The sequence below is a fragment of the Ailuropoda melanoleuca genome, chromosome 6 (genome assembly GCF_002007445.2).
Source record: "Ailuropoda melanoleuca isolate Jingjing chromosome 6, ASM200744v2, whole genome shotgun sequence".
In the NCBI taxonomy this organism is placed as follows: Eukaryota; Metazoa; Chordata; class Mammalia; order Carnivora; family Ursidae; genus Ailuropoda; species Ailuropoda melanoleuca.
This window is the reverse complement of record NC_048223.1, coordinates 45,253,699-45,279,227: the sequence shown is the minus strand read 5'-3', so window position 1 is coordinate 45,279,227 and position 25,529 is coordinate 45,253,699. Positions and strand designations below refer to the sequence as shown.

The window sequence follows — 25,529 nt, the reverse complement described above, 5'->3', positions numbered from 1 at the left end:
AGAACGGAGAAATATCAAGATGAGGGAAATGAGTCTATGATTCTGGGTGAAAAGAAAGTCTTTAAATATTAGAGATATGATAAAACCAGCCCCTTCTATAAATTCATATTCCCCATAGTCTCCCTTTTTTAGCCTATAAACAAGCTTTCCTCATCTTAAAAGCTAGAACAAACAAAACAGCATCCCTCAACTGTGAGATCTCTTCTTGCTAATGGCCCCTCTGTCCCTCCCTTTTGTTAAAACTTTAGGAAAAATACTGGTCTATGTTCATATTTTCAAATCTTCCCCTCTTGTTCCTCCCTAAATGCTGCCACCTGCTTTCTGTCGATTTCACTCTATTCATCCTGCACTCACCAAGACGAGAAGTAACATCTTCGTTACCTAACCCAGTTGGCCTTTTCAGTTACTACCTTTCTCCCTTTCTGCAGAATGTCACACTGTTGGGTACTCACTCCTTTTTAAAAATTTGCTCATTCTTTGATTTCCTCTTAACTCCATTCTCTTCTAATTATCTGATGGCTCAGATTTTTCTTCAACATTTTTCTTGCCTCACCTCTTAAATATTGTTTCTGGCAATTCCACCCTTGACCGTATTTTTTCTTGGTTGCTTGGTGAGATCATCCATTCCTTAACCATCATTATATTTCTGATGAATTCCAGTCATAACTTCAGCCCAATCATCCAAGTTCCTGGTTATACTGTGTATCGTTCATGTCTACCTAAAAGTTTCCTAGGTATCATATGTTCAACATATTCCAAATTCACGTTAGCTATAATCTATGCACTAAAACTACTTATTTTGCATTCACTGTCTTATCACTTACAACCAGTTAGCCATCCAAACAAGAAAAAAGGAATTCTTGCTAGATCTTTCTCCCTTACGCAGCACAAGTTGAGTAATTTAATCTATTTCTTCAGATTGACTCTGCTCTACCACTCTGCCTTCCTACTGCTTCATTTAGGACCATGTCATGGTCTTCATAGACCACCACAGTAGCCTCCTGTTTGACCTGTTGATAGAGATTTGCCACAAGATTTATCAAGCACTCTTCATCTTAAGCAGATCTTTAAATGGTGCCTTTTTACATCAAGAATTTGATCCTCTTAACTGGGTGATGAGGCTCTTCTCAACCCAGCCTCTGCCTATTTTTCAGACTTAATTTCTCCTACTCTCCTGTAAGCATGCTAAACTCTGGCCATACAGAAATAGGAGAACAGATTACAGACACCGACAAGTTACTAGAAGCTGGTGACCATTCCAAGTCTTCCTATTTATTATCTACTTTAACTCTCAGAATAGCTAACTAAGGTAGGTGATATTGGTATTTTGCAGATCAGAAAATAGGACGCTTGGAGAACTTGAAGCAGGTTGTTGAACTGAGACTCTAACCCAAGCAGCCTAATTCCAGAGCCCAGGTTCTTGAAGGACATCAGGACAAATGCTAATAGAATCCACAGGTCTCGGGGCGCCTGGGTGGCTCGGTCATTAAGCGTATGCCTTCGGCTCAGGGCGTGATCCCAGGGTCCTGCGATCGAGTCCCACATCGGGCTCCCTGCTCCATAGGGAGCCTGCTTCTTCCTCTCCCACTCCCCCTGCTTGTGTTCCCTCTCTCGCTGGCTGTCGCTCTCTCTGTCAAATAAATAAATAAAATCTTAAAAAAAAAAGAATCCACAGGTCTCAATTACTGATTTTATAAGAGGCAATTTTAACCACTTCACTCCCACAAGTCATTTCAAGAAGACATACTGTTTGTAAATTATTTTTTTAAAGATGTTATTTTTAAGTAATCTCTACACCCAACATAGGACTGGAACTCACAACTCCCAGATCAAGTGTTGCACGCTCCACCAACTGAGCCAGCCAGATAACCCCTTTTCAACACAAAATTTTAACACAAAATTTACGAAAAGCATGTTTACTAATTCTTCTGTCCTCTGGTAACCTATTTAATAGGTAGGAAGACTAGGACTCATTTGTCTATTGCATACACTATTGACACAAAAACAAAATGCACAGAACATATGGACGATGATTAACACTGACTCGCTAGGAACACGGAGTCGTCTGCATGTCTTCTCCCTCCTTCCTGGAACCAGTGTTCAAACCCAAGGAGCACTGCACAAATCACAGAGAAGTGGTTGAGCCTTCAATTTCCAAAAGACATATTTCATACGAATTTTAATAAAAGGATATTTAAGCAATGTGTTGTTTTAGTACTACCTCTGCTTTTAGCACAGAGAAGTCACTTTAGAATATCTAAAAATCCTAAGTATTTCTTTACAGGTACCCAACATTGCCACATAGACACAGAAGAGTGAGAAATGAAATGCATACCTAAGACAATAGCAATAATATGAAAATGTCTTGTGAATATGACCAGTATAGCAGAGGAAACTCCTCCTGCTCATGGCCGTGGCCTCCAGTTCCTCTAACCCGCTAACAAATACACTCTTGTGTCACCACTAAAGACGATCTGGAGCCAGTCCAGCAACTCCACGCACAAAAGTCATCTTGCTAGGACACTTCTTTTCTATAACATTATTACTTAAAACCACATTTACAAAACGTGTGATTTTCTAACTATCATATGTAGCAACTTCTCATCTAGAAGTTAAAAGTAGCTTTTTCATAGTAGTACAAAACCCATAAATCTTGCTAAACAGAGGGGGACACTTGTTGGGGCCAAATGTGGTGTATTCGCCTTACCCATTCTCTCTTCCAACATCAAGGTCGGGAAGAACTGAGCCTGCTGGCCGGTGCCCCGTCCCCATCAGGACTCCAGTCACCCTCTCTCATCATGGGGACAGAGGGCATGTCGTCCACACAGGCACAGCCACTGTCCAGGCCGTGTCCCCCACCGTGAGGACAGGCAGTGGGTCATCCACATGGTCACAGCGAATGTCCATGCCATGTTCCTCACTGTGAGGACAGGCGGTGTGTTGTCCACACGGACACAGAGACTGTCCAGACCGAGTCCCCCACCGTGAGGACAGAGGGCGTGTCATCCACACAGTCACAGCGACTGTCCAGGCCGTGTCCCCCACCGTGAGGACAGACGGCATGTCGTCCACGAGGACACTAGGGTCATCCTGCTCTGTCTCCACAGCCCAGGGCTGGGTCCTGGCGCCCTCGTGGCCTCTGAGGCTCTGGGAGCCCGCCAATCTTCTGGCGCCGCCGTGCGGCTGCCTGAGGAGAGGCCCGGAGCCGCCACGTCTGGACTCGCGTAAACCGCCCCACTGCCGCCCTCAGGTCGTCGGAAAGGGTAGTCCTTGTAGCCGGCAGGCGGCTGTGGTGAGCGCTCAGGTCTCCTCACACAGAACGAACGACCTCGGCGCGAGACCTGGGAGCGAGGCGGAAACCCCGCAGCGTGGCGGAAAGCCCGAGGCGCATGGCTGAGAGCGTTGGGGCGTGGCAGAAAGCGTTGGGGGGGAGGTTGGAGGATGGACAGAGCCGGGGGCGGGGCTGAGAGCCAGGGGCGGGGCGGAGAGCGCCGGACAGGCTCGGCGGAGGCTGGACGGAAAGCCGGGGGGCGTGGCGGAGAGCCCGGGACTGCGCCTGGGTTGGAGGGTTGGTTGCTGTGCTCTCTTTCTCTTTGAGCCGGGTGCTTGGTTGGGCAGGGTCTCAAGTGGGACCTACTGTTCTTGCAGAAGGGTCCTCTCAGAGCTGTGCCTGGTAGTGCTGATGCAGCTCCTTAAAGTAAACCTGAGAACCAGGCAAAGGAATTGGCTTTAAACTGATCTGCATAGAAGAGAAGGGAGGGATCAGGTGTCCACAATCAACTAACTGATTCATCAGGATCACTGATTTCAAGTCAACCTGAATTTAATTTCCTATATCCCGTCCTCGAGTGACCTAGAAAAGTTCCCTAACCTTTCTTGCCATGAGTTTCCTGTCCCAAATGATTACGGTAAGAAATAATGAGAAAATGGATGTAAAAGTAAATAGCTCATCACTTGACACATAGAAAACACTCAATTATTACTCATTTTTTTTTTTTTTTTTAGAAATCGGGAAGGGGAGGGAAGAGAGGAAAAGAAGCAAGAATGGTATGGGAGTCAAATTTAAGAACGTTGCTATTTTCATAATCAAATCCTCTATAATTCAAGCTCCTTATTTGGGTATCCAAATATCCCAGTTCTTCAACCCATGAGTGAAAACCACTTATGTACCATTGTGATAGTCTCCTATTTAGTTTTGAGTTCTAACAACTACACATTTATTTGAATATTATGCATTTAGTTTAAAAATTCCATCTACAGGAATGATAAAACTCACTGGCTTTCTGCATCCAAGTCACCAAACTCATTATGAAAGCCTTGATCTCCTTTAATACTATTAGTGAAGTTCAAATTTCTATCCTGCCGCTGACAAGTTCTTCCTTTTTTTTTTTTGTTATGTTAGTGACAATCATTAGTTGCTGAGAAGTTGAAGCTGACCGAAGTCAATGAGAGTTGAGTATGAGCAAAAAGATGACAGCTTTTGCTCTCATATAAAGTAACTTCTATCTTCTCTCCACCTGAGTGGTTTCTTTTCTTCTTTCATTTTAAGACAGAGGCACTGTACACTGATGAGGCATGCCTTCGACCAACATCTGTGATGAATTTTTGGAAAACTTATTTGGATTTTAAACACACAGTCTGCATTTTCAGCCATTAGGTAATCTGCCAAAAATAATAAGAGTTTCCTTTCCACAGAAAGAATGAGCTAATGAATTACTTCAGATCTCTACCATTTGCTTCACTGTGATGTAGCTTGTCTCTTTTTGCTCCTCCAATTTTATTTTCATGAAGTCTGCTTTTTGAAGTTTTTATCAAACAGTAAAAAATTCAAATAGAATGCCGCTGAAGAGAGCGGAGAGCAGCAAAATGGACTCATTACCAACTCCTGATATATAAATTCAGGCTTACGTCTTTTTTTTTTTTTTTTTTTACATCTTCATCTTTCAGGATGTAGAGAAAGGCAGATATACTCACACTTCCCAAGACTACGTCAAAGGCAATAATCACTTGGATGATTTTCTCCTTATTTGAATGGAAAGCTTCAGAAATGTTCTGTATTACTACAAAACAATTATAATTGAGCAAAACAGAACTACCCAAAAGAAGTAATGAGTAAATGAAACTGCATTTGGTCTCTGTGGTAAAGAGAATGCACTCGTTGCTTGTTTGGAAAGGGATGAGGGAGCAGAAAAAAAATGGGCTTTTACAAATGCTCGATTTGGATCCAAATATGAAATGTGTAGTTTAAATGAAGAGTAGATTCTGTGAATGTTTTCTTTAATAATAACTGGTCTATTCTTTTCTTTTTTCTAATCCTAAAGGAAGGAAGATTAAGATGCTTTTCCTGAACAGGACTGGCTATGGCTCGATCTATCATCCTATATATCCCAGCAATGGCAAATACATCTTACTTGATTGATGAGAATAATCATGTACCACTCTCTTGGAGAAAATGAATGTCTACTGAAATTAGATAATGACCTATCCTACTATCTCACTGCAGAGTCTTGCTGAAGTAGTAATTGGAATAACACCTTGTAATTAAAATGTGTATCTAGTGTAAGTAGCATGATAGTAATTATATCTTTTACTTCTTTCAAAGTTCAACTTTAATTTAACCTCCTCCATGAAGCATTCTGTGATTTTTCTAATATCAAATGTGAATTTTTCTTAATGTAAATACCATACTACATTGATGATGCCAATGTTATCATTGTTGTTTATCCATGTATCAACTGATGGACAGTACAGTTGTGTTCACTCTTCAGCTATTACGCATAATGCTACCATGAACAGTAATGTGCAAGTTTTTACAGATATGTTTTCAATTCTCTTGGGTATGCCCCTAGGAGTGGACATGCAGCTGTGGTAGACAGAAACAAAGGTCCACCAGGTATGGGGTTTTTTTTTTAAGATTTTATTTATTTATTTGACAGAGAGAGACAACGAGAGAGGGAACACAAGCAAGGGGAGTGTGAGAGGGAGAAGCAGGCTTCCTACGGAGCAGGGAGCCCAATGTGAGGCTTGATCCCCGGACCCTGAGATCATGACCTGAGCCGAAGGCAGATGCTTAACCCGCCAGATATGTTTACATCCTAATCTCCCAATCTGTGAATATGTTAGGGTAAATGGAAAAGGAGAATGACAGTTGCTGATGAAAGTAAGATTGCTAATAATTTCACCTGAAAGTAGGGAGATTATCCTAGATTACCCAAGTGAGCCCAATAGAATCACAAGTGTCCATAAAAGTGGAAGAAGGAGGCAGAAGAGGCTGAAGCGATTCCTTATAAAAAGGACTCAACCTAGCACTGCTTGCTTTGAAAATGGGGGGTGGGGGGATGGGGAGGAGCTAAGGAATGCAGGCAGCTTCTAGAAGATGGAAAAGCCAAGGAAATAGATTTTCCCCGAGCCCCATAAGAAGTGCAGAACTGACTCACTTAGATTTTGACCAACTGAGAGTTGTGTGAGACTTCAGAGCAGTAGGATAATAATGCTGTATTCATAAAACCACTTAGTTTGTGGTGATTTATTGCAACAGCAATTGAAACTAATATACAGGTCATATGGTAACCCTATGTTTAACTTTTAAGGAATTGCTATACTTTTTTCAAAGGAGCTGCACCATTTTGCATTCCCACCAACAATGAATGTGGGTTCAAATTTCTCCACATCCTCACCAACACTCATTATTGTTGGTCTTTTTGAATATGTCTATCCTGGTGGGTATGAAGTGGTATCTTGTCATTTATTTTTTCCTTTCCCTAGTGGGGGGGAGGGGAGTTTGTACTTTTTTTCTCTTATACACCAGAACCAAGTATTTTCTAGGAAATAAAAAATGTGCTTCTGAAGATAAATAACAATTTAAAAAAATAAAAGCAAGCTTTTTATAGAAATATAGGAAATATTTAAACAATGCAAAATTTGTCATCAACAGTAGACTTTACTGAACACAGGTTTTCTGCAGGAAATCTCTCTGTGGGAGATTTGATTGTATTAATGACCCCATTTCTTTAAATCTCCCAGGATTCATACCCTTTTATGTAAATTTTTGGTTTCTCTCAGGAAGAGAGGTGTGCCTATTTTCCCAATCCTTGCATCTTGGTTTCCACGTAATTTGCCAACACAACATGGCAGAGGAGACTGCAGGTCACTCCCAACCCTGGGACTCAAGAGGCTTTGTGTGATTCCGTGTGCTCTTCTGTCCCTTTGAGGACATATCTTCTGGAAGATGAGAAACATGTGGACTATAACCAAGCATACTTGGGCATGTGCTTTAAAACTTTCTGAGGTGTTTTTTTTAAAACAAATATCCCAGATTTAAATTGTAAACGAAGTTTTTCTGAGGAACTGGCCTGTTTATTTGGTATGTTAAGTTACTTGGAAAGCACTGTCAGACAAACAATACTAAGCCTTAGGTTAAGTTTGGGTAAATGCTATAACTATCCCAGAGATATGATATGCAATTCCTAAACCTTTAATATGTTCTGGTATAAGGTCATCTCTTAACATTCTAATTATGAAAGTATTACTTGAAATAACTGGATTTCCTAGCCAGCTATATTATTAACTCTCATCCAGTATTTAACCATGTCCCCTTCTGAGTTTTCGTCATTTGTAATTGTTCTTATTCTCTTGGAAATGAGTTTCATCTCCAAGGGGATTCATAAAAAGGACTTTTAGGACAAATACAGGTTTTTTAATATCATTAAAATCATAAAACTAAAATGGGTAAGAACTTCCAGAACTAACTAAACTGAGGTAGTATAGCTTGTGACTCTTGTTTGAAACATTGCTGGTTCTCTAATGTTTGCTCTTCCAGATTAAGGAAATTTTCTCTTAAAATACCCATGATATACAGAAATGTGATAAAGTGTTCATTTATGAACAAATTAAAGTTTTTAACTTTTCTCTCTACCTGAACCCTCTGGAATTCAAAAGTTCTCAGTGAATATTCTTTCTTCCATGGCAATCATAGTCATTTGCATAAGTTCAATTAGAATCTGCTCTCCTAACAGGACACCATTGGAAGCATTGATTATTTACCAAGGATTTGACTGGAATATAATATATGAGAGACATGCATAGACTCAGATATGACTATACAGGTTTAAGGAACTAAGGTTGACTTTATGAAACCTGGGCCATAAAGCCCCTTGGAAATGTTGGCCTGATACCTTGCTTACCTAGTTCCTAGCAGCCTCACCAGGTGAGTAAAGAATGTCGCTTGCCAGCAGGTGCAGGAACCTCAGGATATATTGGGGACCTCAAGAAGAGGAATTTGCCCAAATCTACAGGTATTGTAGGCATGTCTGATGGCAGGTACTTGGCTTGGCTTCTGGCCTAGAGACGCTAATAAAAGTTCAATCTAGATTCTTTGTAAAAGGTTCCAGCAAAGCAGATTTAAAGAGATCTATATGATCAGTCACTATTCTTGCTGAGCTTATGAAAATAATCAGACCAAGTTTGTTAAAATTGGACTTGCTTTACAAACGAATTAGTCTTGATTTGGCTATCTCTGGAAAAGAAGGTAATTTTAGAGAAAAATTATGTTTCAATAACACATCTTTGTAAATATCAAAATTTTATACTATTTCTTATAAACCAGATTAGATCCTTCTGGTTTAATTCTTCTGGTTTCTTCAAATATCCAACTAAGGTTTCCAATCTTCTCCCATTCTCCTGACTTAAAGTCATTAAAAACTAAAACTGTCTTTTTCCCAAAAGCCCTAAAAACTGATGATAGTAACTTGAGGTAAAACTTCAGAGAAATTGCCACAATAGTTCGTGTATAGACAATGTTCTTGCTTGTTATTCTGTGGGGATAATAACAGGACCCCATGGACACATGATTATTTGACAACTGAAAATTGGGATTGATTTCCCAACAATCATATAGCTCAACTATCACCTTGACCGATTCTGTGTGGCTGGGGTAACAAAATCACTCCTTAAAAGCTGGAGCCTACCCTACTCCATGGGGTTAACTATGGACTTGTGGAGTTAATGGATGACCCCAGTTTCCTTATGATTGGATTGGATGATGCACTTGGGATACCTTTGTCTCCTGAGACAAGTCTTCTCCCACTTGCCAGCTTTAATACAATTACCTTTTTGCACCGAAGACATTTCAAGAATTATTTCTTGGCCATGGGCTCAGGACCCCAACACTGCTCAAAACTACATCACTTGAATAGGCCATACTTCCTTGTTTGTCTTTATGCCTTGTGATTTCTTTTATTTTCCTTCTTCTTTTTTTTTTTTAACTGAACATTTGAATATTATGATTCCGGACATCATATTCTCCCTCTTGTCCATGGCTTGCTGTCCTACTGATTGTTGTGAGCTGTAATAATCCATTCTTCAGTGACTTTTCTCAACTATCTTTATAGAGAGAGACTTTATTCCTTGATATGTATAGTAACTGAAGACCGTTCATCACCTTACATTCAGCTAGTAAGCTTTGTGCTTTGGTGTTTTGACAGAGATTTCTGTGAATGCCAGGAGAATGAGAGAGAGAAAACAAAACCTCTGAGTCTTGGCAAATTGTCTCTGTGGTGCGCACTCCTTCAACTTTGAGCTAGGGTTACACTTTGCCAAAGAATCAACAGGCTTGGGGTCTGGGAGTGTAGGGGCTCCTCCTCGGATGTTTTCTTTCTTTTATTTTTTTTATTTCTTTTTTATTTTTTATTATGTTATGTTCTGAGCAGTACCATTTGTCCTCTGCATATGCATGCAGCTTTCTAAATTCCTCGGTATAGAGAAGGGCTTTGAAATCCCCTAATTTCCCCAAGAACCTCTCACAGGTTTTTCTTTTCTGGCTTTAGGATGGGCTGTAGTACTTTTCAGGGACAATCTTGGGCCCCAGATGGTGGCACATTGCTCCCTCACACTCAGATGCTCCTGGCAACACCCACCACGTTTCCAGCCTGGAGTTCCAAGCTAATGAAACAGGAACAAGTGCCTTGTGTCGGAACTCCCGGCCCTTTGCACGGATTAGAGCACAGGTACTGACAGTCCGTGAACAGGGCCTGTGCTGCTCCTTCTAGGATCTGGGGCCACGGTCCCTCACTGGATTTGTGGGCTGCCCACCTTCAGCACTGCCCCTACCTGGGGAGAGGCAGGGCAGGGGCTCATGGAAGCACCACAAAACCGTCCTACCATTTTGAAGTTGCCTTTTTCTTAACCCAGCATTAATTTGCTTGGTTGCTGTAAACTTTGTTTTCCAGAGTTCTGACAAAATTTCCTCCGACAATTTCTGGTTGTTTTTCAGTGTTTTTGTGTTGGTTTACAGGAAACAGGAGCTGCCTTCTCTGTCATTTTTCTGATGTCACTCTGACACCTTTGCTTTTTTGAAAAGCAAAATTTAGGCCCAAATCATTTATTTTTGTATGGCAAAAAAAAAAATCTGTGAAGTGGTCTATTTCCAGGGATATTGAAAATGAAATAACTTCACATTTTCCACTCCTGTAACCTCAGAATTTTACAATATTGACATACTTTAAAAATTCAAACTGTTTCTGTTACCCACGTGTATTGTTAGCTTTGAAAAAATAAATCATTTATCAAAAGTATCTTATTATAAAAATTGAGACAAAAGTATGAAATTATAACAAATATGTGATGATAAACATGTTTGAGCATGAACTGGCATAGGAACATATGAACTCTTTTTTGTACCCAAGGTCAACCCTAGTCCCGAGAAGCAAAAACCTTCCACCCCACTTCTGCCCTCAGGAAAATGTCTTTCTTGTAATATATACAGAGTATTACATGAGTTATGCCCAGCACTGAGTTTTAAGATAGAATTTTGATACCCATGTTAATCCATTTGAGAACAAAATGGCTTTTGAATTACCAACGTTTTCCCATCATGGGCCCAGGGTCCTGGTCTAATTATAGATATTGCAGAATATTTGATCTTGTTATGGCAACTTTCTTCCCTTTCTGAGATTAGACAGAGACCCTCTAAAGAGAGAGAGGACAAGGAGACCGGGCAGGCAGCCTGGAAATCAGACGGTGACAACCTCTCCAAGAAGAGCCACAACCCGATCTCTCTCCCTGTGTCCCGGGCAAAGGTGCAGGACAACCCCAGACGGGCTTGAGGACCTGAGAGTGGGGAGGACCTTCCCCCACTTCCCACTTCCCAAACCCAGGTACCGGAGCTGGAGCTGCACTGGGCCTCTTCGTATGCTATGAGATGAGAGACGGGCCCAAATGGCATACAAATGTTTCCACTCATCTTCACAAGACAACAGCTTATATTTCGTATACCTCCAAGAACTGTGTAGATGTTAGCTGAGAAAGAACAAGAGGGAGAGAGAGAGGTTATCTGAAAGTTGGGACATAACAAGAGGGACCATAGGGGGAGTGACCTAGACCATACAAGTGAGGACCAGATCAGACACTGTGGACGCTTGGACAGATGCCACCACAGGCAGACACACCTGCCACCATAGCAACTTAGATGCTGCCCCAGCTACTAAGAGTGAGAAAGAAGGGACAATCACCAGCTGGGTTTAAATGTCACTAAACAAAATCTAGTGTACATACACCAAAATTACACTGTCTGGCATTAGGCATAAGAGGCACCTCGTAACGTTTAAATTGACAGAAAAAAAAATACTTCTTTTGCACACCTGGGTACATGCTTTATAAAATTAAAACATTTCTGGACTGGAAGAAATCTTAAAAGTTATCTACTTCAACCTTGTCAGTTAGCCAATAAAGGAGCAAAAATCTGGAGCGGTAAGGAGACTTGCACACACTTCTGCATAAGTTAGCGGCATGGGCCGACCCAGGACCCAGGGTCCTGTCTTGCACATTAGACTTCTTTCCTCTGCATCACACTGTATTTGTGTGACTGCAAAACAATCATCATTTCAAAATAGAGGCAGCTCCGTGTGTACTGTGAAGACACTCACACAGGCTTGACAGGTAGGCAAGTTTGGCATGTCAGCTTATTACTCTTGCTTTCAGTGACTGTTAAAAATATGCCCTCTGGGTATTAGAAGTAATTTCTGCTTCCGGGCTTGCTAGAGGCAAGGAAAGGGACACTTTATTATCATCAAAACTCAAAACAAGTAGTTAAAACCATTTTTGAATATTTGATTACCATCCTGTCTACTATACACTTTTAAATTAGGTAGGAATTCAATCTAGAGTAAATCTGACCTAAATCTGAAATGACAAATGTAGTTATGCAAAAATGCAAATTGCAACTAGAAAGAAATTACACCAGATATTTTTCCAGAGACTTCTAAAGATATTTCATTTTTTTGATATAAATGCTTTGCTATATGCCATTTCAAAGTCTTATTATTAGACTGATTGTTGCAGGGAAGAACCCGTTTGTGTCTTTCTGATTATTTGTTACAATTGTGTTTCTTTTGTCACCAAAGAAGTCCAAGCATGTGCAAAATCTTACAAATTTTGTTCATTTTTTTATATTTTATGTCATACTTATTTTGATAAGTTTTCTGAGATTCCTAACATCAAATCTGACATTTTTTCTATTTTTAAGCTTCACATGTTTCACATGTGGCCCATTTTAAGCCATTCTTTCTTAAAATTAATAAATGGATGTTTTGTCTTCTGTAGTCATCATCACTGAATTTAATTCTCTTTGGGAACATTTCTAGATGTCACCTATTTATTCTACTCATCACAGGAACCATAATTAACAGTGAACAGAAATTAGCATATGCAAATAATCTTTATACCCCTCAGTACGTTTGATATTCAAAACAATCTAGTGAGGTAGAAATCATTTAAAAAAATAAAGATAACAGTAGTAACTATAGAATGTTATTGATAGGCAAGTTTATTTATCATTCTCAATGAAAGATGAAATTTTTTAAAAAGCTCATGGAGTTTAAATTGCCAAGGTCAAATAGCTGATATTCCATATATTTCAACTCAAATGTTAACAGAGAATATTATTTTAGAATAAAGCCATCATCAGCATACCTAAGAAAAATACTTAACAAATGTGAAGTGATAATTAAAAAATGCAAGGTGACATTATTCAATCATGAGTAAAGAGAAAAAAATGGGGTTAGCTGAATTGCCCAGAAGATGTGTCTCCACTTCTCTGACTCCTGCTGAGAGGCCACCATAGGCCCAGGAGAGAAATTAGATGCACTGTGCCATCCCCGTATGTCCTCCTGAGAGCGACGTGGTCATATGAGATGCTCATGAGAAAAATGAAGTCAGTAATATCAGGAGTTAAGCCTGTCCTGGGTGTGGTGTTCTAAAACAGACAGATATATGCGTATATAGACAGCTGCCAGAGCCAGTGGTTAGACTTGAGCGTATTTAACTTTTCTAGATCTGTACTTTGAAAGAGACGTGTGTCAGGATTCTGCTTTTGGGTAAGACGCAGCCCAGTGCAGAATACAAGTGCACAACACAAATAAATCTTATTTTAAAGACACCAGAGAACTGTACATGCAACAAGGATCAAATGCACTGCATTCAAGAAAGAAAAGAGCCCTTCCAGGCACTTCCTCTCACTTTCCCTCCTTTATCTTAGTCATAAGATATAGCACTGCCCACGTTACACAGGGCGGCCACTTCCCTGAAACCCTTACAGCCAAATATCTTTGAGAATTCAGATGTTTTCTATGTTTAGAAAAGCAATACAGCGGATATATTCTACTCCCATTACGCTCTTCACAGGGCCCCTGGGGTGGCACCTCCAGATAAAGCACATTAGTATTTCTGTAACAAAGATATGAATATTCACTAATTGTGATGAACAAAGGTTATAAAGAGTCTTTTGTTAATTCAGGCCAGGAGAGGCCAGATGAGTTATGATTCGGTTTTTATTTCAGAATTGTGCTATAGACGGAGTAGAGATTTATGATATTTTTATCGTTGTCAGAGAGCATAAAGATTTATTATATTTTTATCATTGTCATTAATTGTCTCTCTGCCCCACTAAAATGTAGGTCCTGTGGGGGCAGAAACCCTTTGAATTGGACAGTACATGACTCATAAGAAGCTCTCAGTAAATGAATGAATGATGCTCTGCAAAAGGGATGCTCAGGAAACAAACAAAAAAGGAGCTGCTTTGTCAACCACAAAACAAATCTGAGTGCTTTGTCTTTCCTCATCAATCTTGAGTCATGAGTAACAAGACTTTTCTGCTCAGCACATTTGGGTATCTCAAAAAGTTACCGAACTCGTATATAATGAGACAAGAACAACTGCAAATGTTTAATATAGATGGAGCCTGGAGAATCATGATAAAATAACATTTCTAACATTTTCTACTTGAAAAGGGGGAAGTAATTTTGCTCATGAAGATGATCTCTATAAGAGCTCTTCACTTAAAAAGCACCACTTCTTCCTGGGGAATGGCAGTTTATAAACAAAGTACCATGAACTGTTTGTGTAGGAAAAATGCAAGGAATAGGGGTCATCCCAATACACAAATATACACTAGCAGCGCATTTAGCAAGAGAAAATAGGAAGAATATAAGATTTACACTGTATCCATTTAAAAGACATTTCTTCATACAAAATATCTCAGTTTTTCATGCTACTGCAATCTTCGTGTTAAATTAGATCTTGAGAAGTCACATAGAACTTATGCCTAAATCACGTGGGGGTGGAAAGTGGAAAAGCTATCTAGGAGTCAATTTTTAAAATAAGCATAAATGAGCACAATTTATAAAAATGTACCCATCAACTGGTCGTCATCTTACCTTATGGTATATCTGGGAATGTTTAAAGTCTGTTGCCAAGATACACAAATGAAGAAAATGCCCTTGACATTGTCCTCGCAGGATGTGTTTTTCTTTTCTTAAGCAGCAAAAACAATACAAGAATGTCAATTAGAGGCATGAGAGCACATTCTTCTGGTAATAAGAACTGAGACAGGAAAAGCACCAGTCAGAGCTGGTAAATAAAAGGATGGGGCTTGAACAGAACTTTCACTGCTGTTCACAGTGTGGGTGAGTGGGAGCCACAGGGAAGGAAGTTTCCTGATGAAGGAAAAGCATGTGCAAATCTGCCACAGGGGAACCAAGCATGACCGAGGCAATGGCCTGAGCCGAAAGCAGCGCTCAGCTTTGGTTTCTGGTGTGCCACAGTGGGAAGGACATGACCAGGGATTAAGTATTTACATCTCCCAGATCCTTCCCAGTGATTGTCACAGTACTTAACAGCCTTGCTGGATATGCAGCTTGTAACTGAACAACTAAATTGTGTATTCTGTTTGCCAACATAGCCTTCTTCTGACCACACTGGTTTGGGGGAGAATCGGTGGAGAAAAAAATGGAGGATAGCTTTGAAACATGATTTAAATAGCATCATCCCTATGTAAAATGCATCTGATCCTGTCCGCATTTACAAATATCACCCAGTGTTTGTGAGTATATCCTCAATGCTTTACATTGCTCTCCACACCACGTTGCTTATAAAACCCAAGCAGAAAGCATGTGATGGGAAGGCAGTAAGGCAATGTAACCATCAAGAATGTGGTCTTTGGAATTTGACCAGTGTGAGTCCCAGAACAACACTCACTGAATTAGTAATTATAAGCAAATGACCTATTTGTCAAAGCTTTAACGTCCCTTACATGACAATTATAGATAAAGCTAGTAAAGCACTCAGGACAGAGTTTGAGTTCAGCATGTGTCGGCTGTTGGTATTATCACGACTAATCGGCTCTGCTGCTGGGTATTGTTCAAGAAAGGGTTTGTAACAACTTATAAATATTTTAAATGTCGTTAGCAACATTAAAATATGACTAACAGAATTGTAATCATCTCATCATTTTAATAATATAATCTTACATAATTTTCTGCTTCATAACAAAACTTATTTTTAAGTGTCACATTTGTTATCCTACTATGCAGGGATGAATTCACCCCGTGCTCCTTATCTTAGGGCGTGCTGCATGAGGTGGCCAATGTGCAAAGCAGCTCGTTCACAAGGCAGCCTTTGCAGACCAGCACATCTGCCTCAGTGACATCAATGCCCATGACTGACCTTGGGGATTGTGGTTATTTTACAGGAAATGGGTAGCTTGAAAAAATACGAGGTAATGGAGGTTGCTGCAAAGACTCATCTCATATTGCATCCATTGAAATCACTTAAATGTCAAGTCTGGATGTTTCTCTGCAAACATTTCCATTTTTCTGAGGAATTTGGTTATTGGCTTCAATTTGACCTTCAGAGTAGAAAAGCATAGTGCTTTCAGGACTTGACAATAGTGGCGACTTCAACACAGATACTTAGAATTTTCATTTTGACACCATAATACGTAGGACATGTCTTGCCCAGTGGGAAGGAAACATCTCTCGGATAGATGGCAGTTTCAGCTGCCAGGAACAAAGTATGCCTCACCCTATCAGCAGCCCTGCATGCCTCTCCTGCTCCAGGGTGCCCTGAAGGGAATATATATGTCATTTATCCTGTATTTTGTGGGAAAAATCCCAAGCACACACACGAAACCTTCTTTTTTTTTTTTTTTTTTTTTTTAAGATTTTAGAGAGAGACAGCCAGCAAGAGAGGGAACAAAGCAGGCTGAGTGGGAGAGGAAGAAGCAGGCTCCCAGTGGAGTAGGGAGCCCAATGCGGGATTCAATTCCAGGACCCTGGGATCACGCCCTGAACTGAAGGCAGGCGTTTAATGACTGAGCCACCCAGGCGCCCCACACCAAACCTTCTGACAATAAATCCATTAGTTCTCTAATGCTATAGCACTAAATAGACAGAAATGAGATTTTCATTATAAGATAGCAAAATCACATTATTTTCTACTCCCGAATTTTAACCAAGTCTGCCTCAAGAAGTATGCAAGAATTTCTGCTCACAGTTGTGAAGAGAAGTGGGATTTACGTGTGTGGAATTCTCAATTTCTATAACCTTTAATTATTGTTAAATAGGCTGAGAATAAAACAAATTATTATTTGTAGACTTTCTTCAATCTGTACCCAATGTAGTTACCCTTTATGGTAACTGTTGCAAACTGTTACAAGATTTCCCCTTAATTAACATTGACTCTATCGGCATCATCTGCAAAAAAACCCAGAAAACAAAAACAACCAAAAAACAAAAAACAAATTAAAAAAACCCTAGTAACTAATTACAGGCATTAATGTATTTTCTTACTGGATTTATACTATTAATCCCTTTGCAAAGAAGGCTCTGAGGTAGTTAGCCTTTAAACAATTCCTTTCAACTGATAGAACAGCTTCATCTGATTTTTTTCTTAGATCATCACAACAGCCCCACGAATGTATTTGTTATCATTGTGAGAAAATCGTGATAGAAAAAATTGTCTTGGAGCAGTCAGGTGACTGGTCCAAGACCATAGGGCCTCCAAATTCCATAGCCAGAGCTCCACTTGGGATTGGCTTAATCGAATGCTCTACTGGATGCTTTCCACTCCACCATACTCCTGCACACAGGCAATATTGGAGATTTGTAAAAGATATAGAATAGATTTTCCCTGTGTAATTAAGCTTGAGTCCATCACTGGGAACTCAAAATTACCAAGAATTTAAGAGCATGCTAAATTTCTAGCCATCCTTACATGCCTTAAACCTTACTTTGTTCCAAGTTACAAAGCCATCACAGGGCATCTGGAACCAAACTCTTCCAACACAGTGGCAAACCCTGCTCTTGAATCGTTAGGAAGCCCTTATGACCCTGGCATGGAACATGGTGACCAATATATCCAAGCAGAGCTAATAGATGTCTACAATCTCCAGTTCTTCAGCTGGTATATTTGTATATGCTGGATATTGCCAGCTTCACCAGCTATGATAGTAGAATCACTCATGACTTTAAAAGCCCCCAGAATAGTCAGGAAACCCAGTTCCAGGGAAATATTGTGTATCGTCTTTAGCAATAGCAACCAAGACTGGGGTTGATGACTACACTCAGGTGCAAGAAGCTAATGTTCTTGCTGATCCTGAATGGATCATCCCAGAGAAGACATGGGTAGCTTGTGTTCTTTGATTTACCATGATCCAGGGCTCAGAAATTCCCTCCCAATATAGAGTCTACACTCACCATTAAAATATAGATCACACAGATCTAGCTTCGACACAACATGTTTACTTGGATCATGAACCAGCATATAAAACAACAGGACTGTAAGCCAGTTTCTTGAGGATAAATTATAACTGGAAATAAATCAATTAGGGGAAATATAACGAGATAAAATTTCTTCTCAGAAGATATCTTGTAATTGAAACCTAAGTCATGTTGCCAGGCCTAAATCTTTCCATTGGTAAGGAGTTTTCAAACATGGCCTCTAATCTAAAAGCTTTCATTTAAAAAATCTACATGGGTCTACATGTCAGACAGATCTAGATTCAAAGCAGAATTTTCTAATTTCCCAGCTTGGGAATGTTACCTAACATCCCAGGATCTCAATTTCTCATCTGAAAATGAGAATAAGAGTTTGTGGGTTTCAGTATTATTCTATTATCATGCCTAGCACATGGAAGTTAGGCTGTGATTTCAAGTATGAAAATGTTATATCACACTGATACCTTGATATGTGATGTCCTCATACCACTAGAACTATGATCTCCATTTTAATTTTTTTTCTAAATCTGTAAAATAAGAGTTTCTACAGTCCATAGGCAGTTGATTAATCCTCCTAAAAGTTGGCCAGCTCAGAGAAAATATGATGTTCATGAGTAAGGTTTTAGAGATGCTCTCTTTATTTTTCTTTTTTATTTTTTTCTCTCTCTTTTCTTTCAAGGGGTGTTGCAACCTGTGGGCTAATCCCCAAAATGCTCTCACTTTATGTGCCCATCGAGGAGCTGTAAAGACCAGAAGGGATGGGTAATGCAGATGTGTCACCACTGCTGAGCCCAGATGAAAAGAGCACCTTCACATATGACAATATATGTCTATACACAGATGGTTAAATCGTAAGGACCCTCCAGGTTCCACACATTGCACAATAATCTTTTAAAATAACTGCTGACACTTGAGTAGAGCCCTCAGAAAATTACAAAGTTGTCAATTTATTCTCTAGCTTTTGAAATGCCATCACCCATTTCCCTAAGGTAACAGACTGTAATGTCTTAAATCTCCAAACATGGGAAGTCACATTTGCATTATATATTACATTAATATTTCCCTCACTTCCTTAGTTAATTTTTTAGAAAGTAAGTGTAGACTTTTAGTTCATATTAATGGAGTTTGTGATTAATTATCCTCTACTTCATTAGGATTTCTTTATTGGCAAAATGCATGTCAATGTTGAAGGAAGTCTTGTAGGGTAGAGAATTTTTACATCATTTTGACACAAATTGTCTTCCTTATAACTTACTGCAAAAAGAAAACTACTATTTCCCTAAAATTTTGAAGTTGCATGTTTCTTTTTCAAAACCAAAGTTTGGCTTGGTGTGTAGTTTTCAAGTTTATCACTCAAGCCCTGGGTACAGGTTTTTTAAATAGTATGCACAGAATAGCTATTTAATGCATTGATCTGTAGGACTACAGTGCTTGGCATATAGGAAATGGTATCTAATTATTATTTTTTATTATATTTTTATCATTATGGGAAAGAAAGACCTTTCCTCTTTTCACCAGTGTTCCTAAGCTGGATGGACAGCATGGTATTATTTACACTTAAGCTTTATCCCTGAAATAGCTAATAAAATAAAGGGGTTAATTTGATTCTGAAAAACATCAAGCTATTAATGTCATTTTTATTCAATGTTATTGTTTCTATCATTAATTGACCTACTTACCTCTGAACTAAAATTTGTATTTGTTTACTTTCTCTTCAAGCTGGATCACTCAGTTCCCTCCATGCCAATCCATGTCCACAGCTAGGAAGGAATGTAGGAAGGTTCTTACTGGTAAAAAGTGCTAAAGGCTGAACAGACTTCTCTGAGAAGGACTGGAACACAAGAGAGCCATGTGGCCATTAACTCAACTAGGAGAGGTCCTTCCATAAATCAGAAATGAGATAGCTGCCAAGATCATGCAGGACAGAGACACTTATTCTCAGATCCTCTAACATATCATATACATATTCTTTTGGGGGAATGTTAAAAGATTCAAATGCTTGTTTCAAATCTATAGTTCAGATTGTGTTACTGGACACTATGAAGGGCTATCGGGCAAATCTTTTGTTAGAGACGAGATAACCAAATAACGCTTATTTTCTTATTTCAAAAGAATCATTTCCCCACGAACAGATTTTACTCTTAAATATACTAGATAGGGAGTGCCTAGATGGCTCAGTCAGTTAAGCATCTGACTCTTGATTTCAGCTCAGGTCATGAGCTCAGGATCATGCAATTGAGCCCCACGTCAGACTCTGTGCTCAGCTCAGAGTCTGCTTGAGGTTCTCTCTCTCCCTCTCCCTCTGCCCCTCCCCCTACTTATGCGTTCTCTCTCTCTCAAATAAATAAATAAAATCTTAAAATATACTGGATAATAATCCGAAATACAATTCCACATAAACTCTTAATATGCACATTGGTACCAAATGCAGGTGCTAATATCCCTCCCTTTGAATCCATCAAAGCATTATCTCATGAGTGCACAAATAGTTTACACTTAAATTTTATTGAAGTTATGTTGGATATTGATATTGGAAAGGAAAGGACTAATGATAAGAAACTGAGAAGCCTATAAAACTAGCCAAATCAGATAAGCCAGAGATATATCTCACAGGAAAGCAAACAAAAAATACTTGTGTATTTGAATCATGAGAGATGAAAGGATCATTCATGAGCATTTATCCTTGATGTTACTTAGTGACAAGGCACTTATCTCTCCACCACTTCATTAGTTGGAATATATGCAGAGCAAAGAGGAATGCCCTGTTCTCCTGTTTTAGCACACTTTATCCAAGAAGACTCCGGAATACACTACTCAACATGAGTCATCCTTTAAAGATTAAATTAATCATAGGAAAAGTAACAGAACAAACAGAATTTTTTTATTCCAAATACATTGCCAAAATGCCTGCAACACAGTAGATTTTCTCTTGTTTGTAGAATGGTTATATGACAGTCAATGAAGGAAGTGCCAAATAATCATAAATACACAAATATGGGTTAGTCAAAAGACAAGAGAAGAGCTATCCAAGAAATCATATTTGGCAAGTAAGCATCCAACTTAAGGGGTAAGAATATGATAATAGCAGTGCTGTATACGCATTTCCTCATTTATCCCCCGATTACCCCCCATGAATTCATATTCTCATTCAATCTCAGAAATGAGAACGAACACTGAACTTTCACAGGGTTATGGATTCGCCCAACCTCATGAAGGATGCCAAACTGCAGTCACTATGGTATACTGAGTCACAACAGCAACAAAAGCGAGAGCATATAAAAAAAGACTCAAATTCAGAGATCCAGTCAACCCTTTGATGATGTTTGAAATGACTAATAAAAATGCCAAAGGGCGCCTGGGTGACACAGTCAGTTAAGTCTCCTACTCTTGGTTTCGGTGGTGATCTCAGGGTCATGAGATCAAGCCTCATGTGCTCAATGCAGAGTCTGCTTAAAACTCTCTCTCCCTCTCCCTCTGCTCCTCCCCACTGCATGTGCTCCTGCACGCTCTCTCTCTAAAATAAAAAAAATCTAAAAAAAAAAAAAAAAAAAAAAAAAAAAAAAACCAAAAACCCTTTGTTTTTTAGAAAATNTGTTTATATGGAATTGACCACAGCTCTTACAGACTGGGCAATGACACTAAATATCAATAGATTTGAAACCCATGATTAAGTACATTGTTTTAGCAATTTCTTGACTTTGGCTGAAACAGAAACAATTTGTCTCCTAAGAAATATTCAAAACATCCAAATAAACTAATGAGGTACAGTGGAATCCCTTTAAAACATTAGAGCACCATTTATGACAAAATGTAGTACACTTGTAATAATTATTGATTTACTGACAAGAAGTACTATATTGTATTTGTGTTTTATTTATTTTTTTGGTTACCATGTCTTTTACTTTATTTAGTTACCATGCTTAGAAGTACCATATTATACTCACAGGGGCAGTATCCGTTGGTGGTTAAGATTAAAATCAGATTATCTGGACTCTACTACTTTCCAACTCTGTGTCCCTAAAAAAAGTCCTTAATTTCTCTATACCTCAGTTTCTCCATGTGTAAAGAAAATAATAGTAATTATTTCATAGAATTGTTGAGAGGATTATATAAGTTAACACATGAAAGGCACTTAGAAAAAGATGTAGCATATATTAAGGACTCAGTAAATTTTTCTAATTATCATGGTCATTACCCCATCTAAATATAAATAAGCTATATTATGATGGACTTCTATTCTGTTTCCAAAACATCAATGGACTCACGAGCATTAAATAACATAGGCTATTAAAAAAATAGAAGATTGATGCATCCATGACAATGTACCCAAACTGGAAGTATATGTCTTCTTCATCTTTATTCCTCATGTTTTTCCTGTGCAGGAGGAAAGAGGAGGAGGGAGACCACTTGGAAGTTGCCTCAGTGAGAAATCTCAAAGGTTTAGAGCATTGTCTATACGATGCTTGGTCTCTTATCCTCTTTATTTGCTTGTTTTCTTGCTGAAATGGAAGTTCTGAACCTTCTTTCCAATCATGTTAGGAATAATGCAGGGTATATATTAACCAATTTGTGAGTTCTATCATGCTTTATTTGGGTCACATTCACTGAGCAAATGTTCCTTTTCTGCTTATTCTGCATCGCATTACACAGTCTGAAAAGTTTTGTAGTGGATATTTTCATCTCATCTATTGGAATCATTATACCATATTTTAACACCTAAACTGCACTCACTAGTTCACATAACATCACAGTTGAAATCATGCCAGTGAGTCAAATGGGAGAATTTTTTTCACCTCGACTGGTTCATGCTGGCTATTGTGGCGAGTCAGTTATTTCTGTCCATTCATGGTTAATACAAGCTCCTCACTGGCCACAACTCATGAGCAAATTTAGGTTAGCTCATTGGCTGCTGCTGAAGGGGTTAAATTGAAAGTATTTTTACTCAGAATAAACTTCTGTAACACGTGGGGGAAAAAACGGTTAGGTAAGATACAGTTTTACTAGTTTTACCTGGGGCACCTGGATGGCTCAGTTGGTTGACCACGGGACTCTTGGTTTCAGCTCAACTCATGGTCGCATGGTCATGAGATTGAGCCCCATATGGGGCTCTGTGTTCAGTGCAGAGTCTGCTTCAGATTCTATCTCCCCTCCCTCCCCCTTCTGTGCCTCTCCCTGCTCATGCTCTCTAAATAAATAAATAAATAAAAAATTTTTTTAAAAAGATAGTTTTTAACTATTTTTAACAAAATTTACAGAAAAAGTCAAACTTAAAATCAAGCTTGCTTTATGTCACAGTGTAGGCTTGTGAGACTGAAGAGGGGTGCTGCCAGAGCCTAAAATACCCAGACAGATTTTAACTGTCCCCACCCCTGTGTTCCCCGGTCTGTCCCCCAGCTTCTAGGAGCCCTTGCACAGTCAAAAGATCACTTTGGAAAAGACCTACTTGTTTTAGTCCTCACCTCATTACGGTGATGCCACACATGGCTACCAGCCCTCCTAAATAATCTTTGACCTCATCTCAAGTGGATATGGCTGATATTTTGCTGGGGAGACTAATAAATCAATACGTATTTCACTGACCACATTTTGCCATGTCCTTCCTTGTCCCTGCCCTAAGCTACTGCTCAGATTTGTCATTAGCACACAGCAAAAGCACCATGGAGTAATTATCTTGTCATTTAGGAAGGAAATATAACTTTCTTTGGATGGGATCTTGGTCTCTACATGCAATGCAGAAAGTTTTAGAAGACAGAAGTCCTGTTGATTAATATAAAGAAATGAGGGTGGTTTGTTTCTCAAGGGTATTAGGTAGAGACATTTAAAATGAAGACCACTCAAAATGCAGTCCCTTAGTGGTAAAAGATAAGCTGCAAATAACTGAATGGCAAAGGAATCAAGCTCATTTCTATTAATTTTCTTACTTTTTCCTACTAAATATTTTTATTAAGCTGCCAACAAGAAATGAACTTACTGCTTAACATTTACTCCATTTAATTTCACCAGGAGGGAGGGAGAGAACACACACACAAATAAGGTCACACGTTAACAGAGAAAGAGCTAAAAGGAAGGAAGCCAAAGGGCAAAGTAGACACTCTTGGAAGCCTGGGCAATGTTGTTCACCAAGGAGATGACATCAGGAAAATGTAAATGCCAAAACATCCCTAAAATCATCAGTGGATGAAATATGGTTGATTATATAAAATTGAGAACTAAATATACTTAAAATTATGATTCTAGTAATGTCAAAAACCGTTAAGTTTAAGAAACAGATTCTTGAAAAAAGTGACTGAAATGAAGTTGGATGGAAACCCATATGAGGATTTTTAAAAAACACATCAGGTCAAATAAAAGTGAATGCATGGGAAGGGATAATCTTTTACTCACAAGGAAGGGACTAATTGCCTTCATAGCTTCTCCTAAATATGAGTTTTATGTTTCTTTTTGGCCAATTTTTAGCTCACGGAGTCAATATTATACTTAGAAATTATTTAGCAAGGTATATGCTTGAGATTTTCAAATTCACTTTCCTTTTACTGAAACAGGCTATGTTCATAAATCGCTGATCCTTTGCCACCTTACTTTCACATTTCAGCTCCAGTAAATGTCTTTAGGTGTCCTCACTAATGTCTTCGTCAACTTTCAATTCCGCATAAATGCAGAAGGAAAGATATTTATCTCAACTAAATGTCAAAATTATATTTTGAATTAGCACGCCTTGCTGTTTCCGCCACTTCATTTCATTTTTAAATACTGTATTTGTGCTTCAAGTGCAGTATTAGCGGAAATGCAAGACTCTGAGTAAAAGAGTTTCTTCATATTTTTATGCATCTATAATTATAGGAGGGTTTACAAGTAGACATACTGTAATGTCTTTAAAAAGCAATGCTTGTGCTCATTTGGGGAGCACATATACTAAAAACTGGAATGATACAGACAAGATTAGCATGGCCCCTGCACAAGGATTACACTGAAAAATAGCTTACTTCAGACTTTCAAGCATAATTATTTTCCACCACTGAAGATTCTTTTTATTAATAAAGCAGTACTATTGATTTAAGTAATTTACATTAAATTGCCCTTATTTAGTGTATACAATGTGATGAGTTTTAAACATGTATGAACACCATGAAACCATGACCACACCCACATAATAAATGTCTATTACTACCCCAAATTTCCTCTTACTCCTAGTAGCCCCTCCATCCCACCTCTGCTTGTCCTCATTACCCCCAAGCAACAGCTGGTTGGCTATCAGTCCCCAAATATTAGTTTGCATATCCCAAAAGTTTACAAAAATGTAACCGTACATTATGTGCTTTTTAAAAAATATTGCCTTCTCTCACTTCACACAAGTGTTTTGAGGTCCTTCCATGATGTTGCATGTATCAAGGACTCACTCTTTTTTATTGCTGAATCGTATTCAATTGTACTATACCACAGTCTGGACATCCACTCACCTCTTGGTGGACATTTGGGTTGCTT

General features: G+C 39.0%; 1 non-coding gene across 1 annotated transcript; it reads left to right on the top strand.

Annotated features, from left to right (window-relative positions):
- Positions 1–24,935: 24,935 nt before the first annotated feature.
- On the top strand, positions 24,936–25,041 carry LOC117802909. The gene has a single exon (XR_004626419.1). It is a non-coding gene; the product is annotated as a U6 spliceosomal RNA (small nuclear RNA).
- Positions 25,042–25,529: the final 488 nt, after the last annotated feature.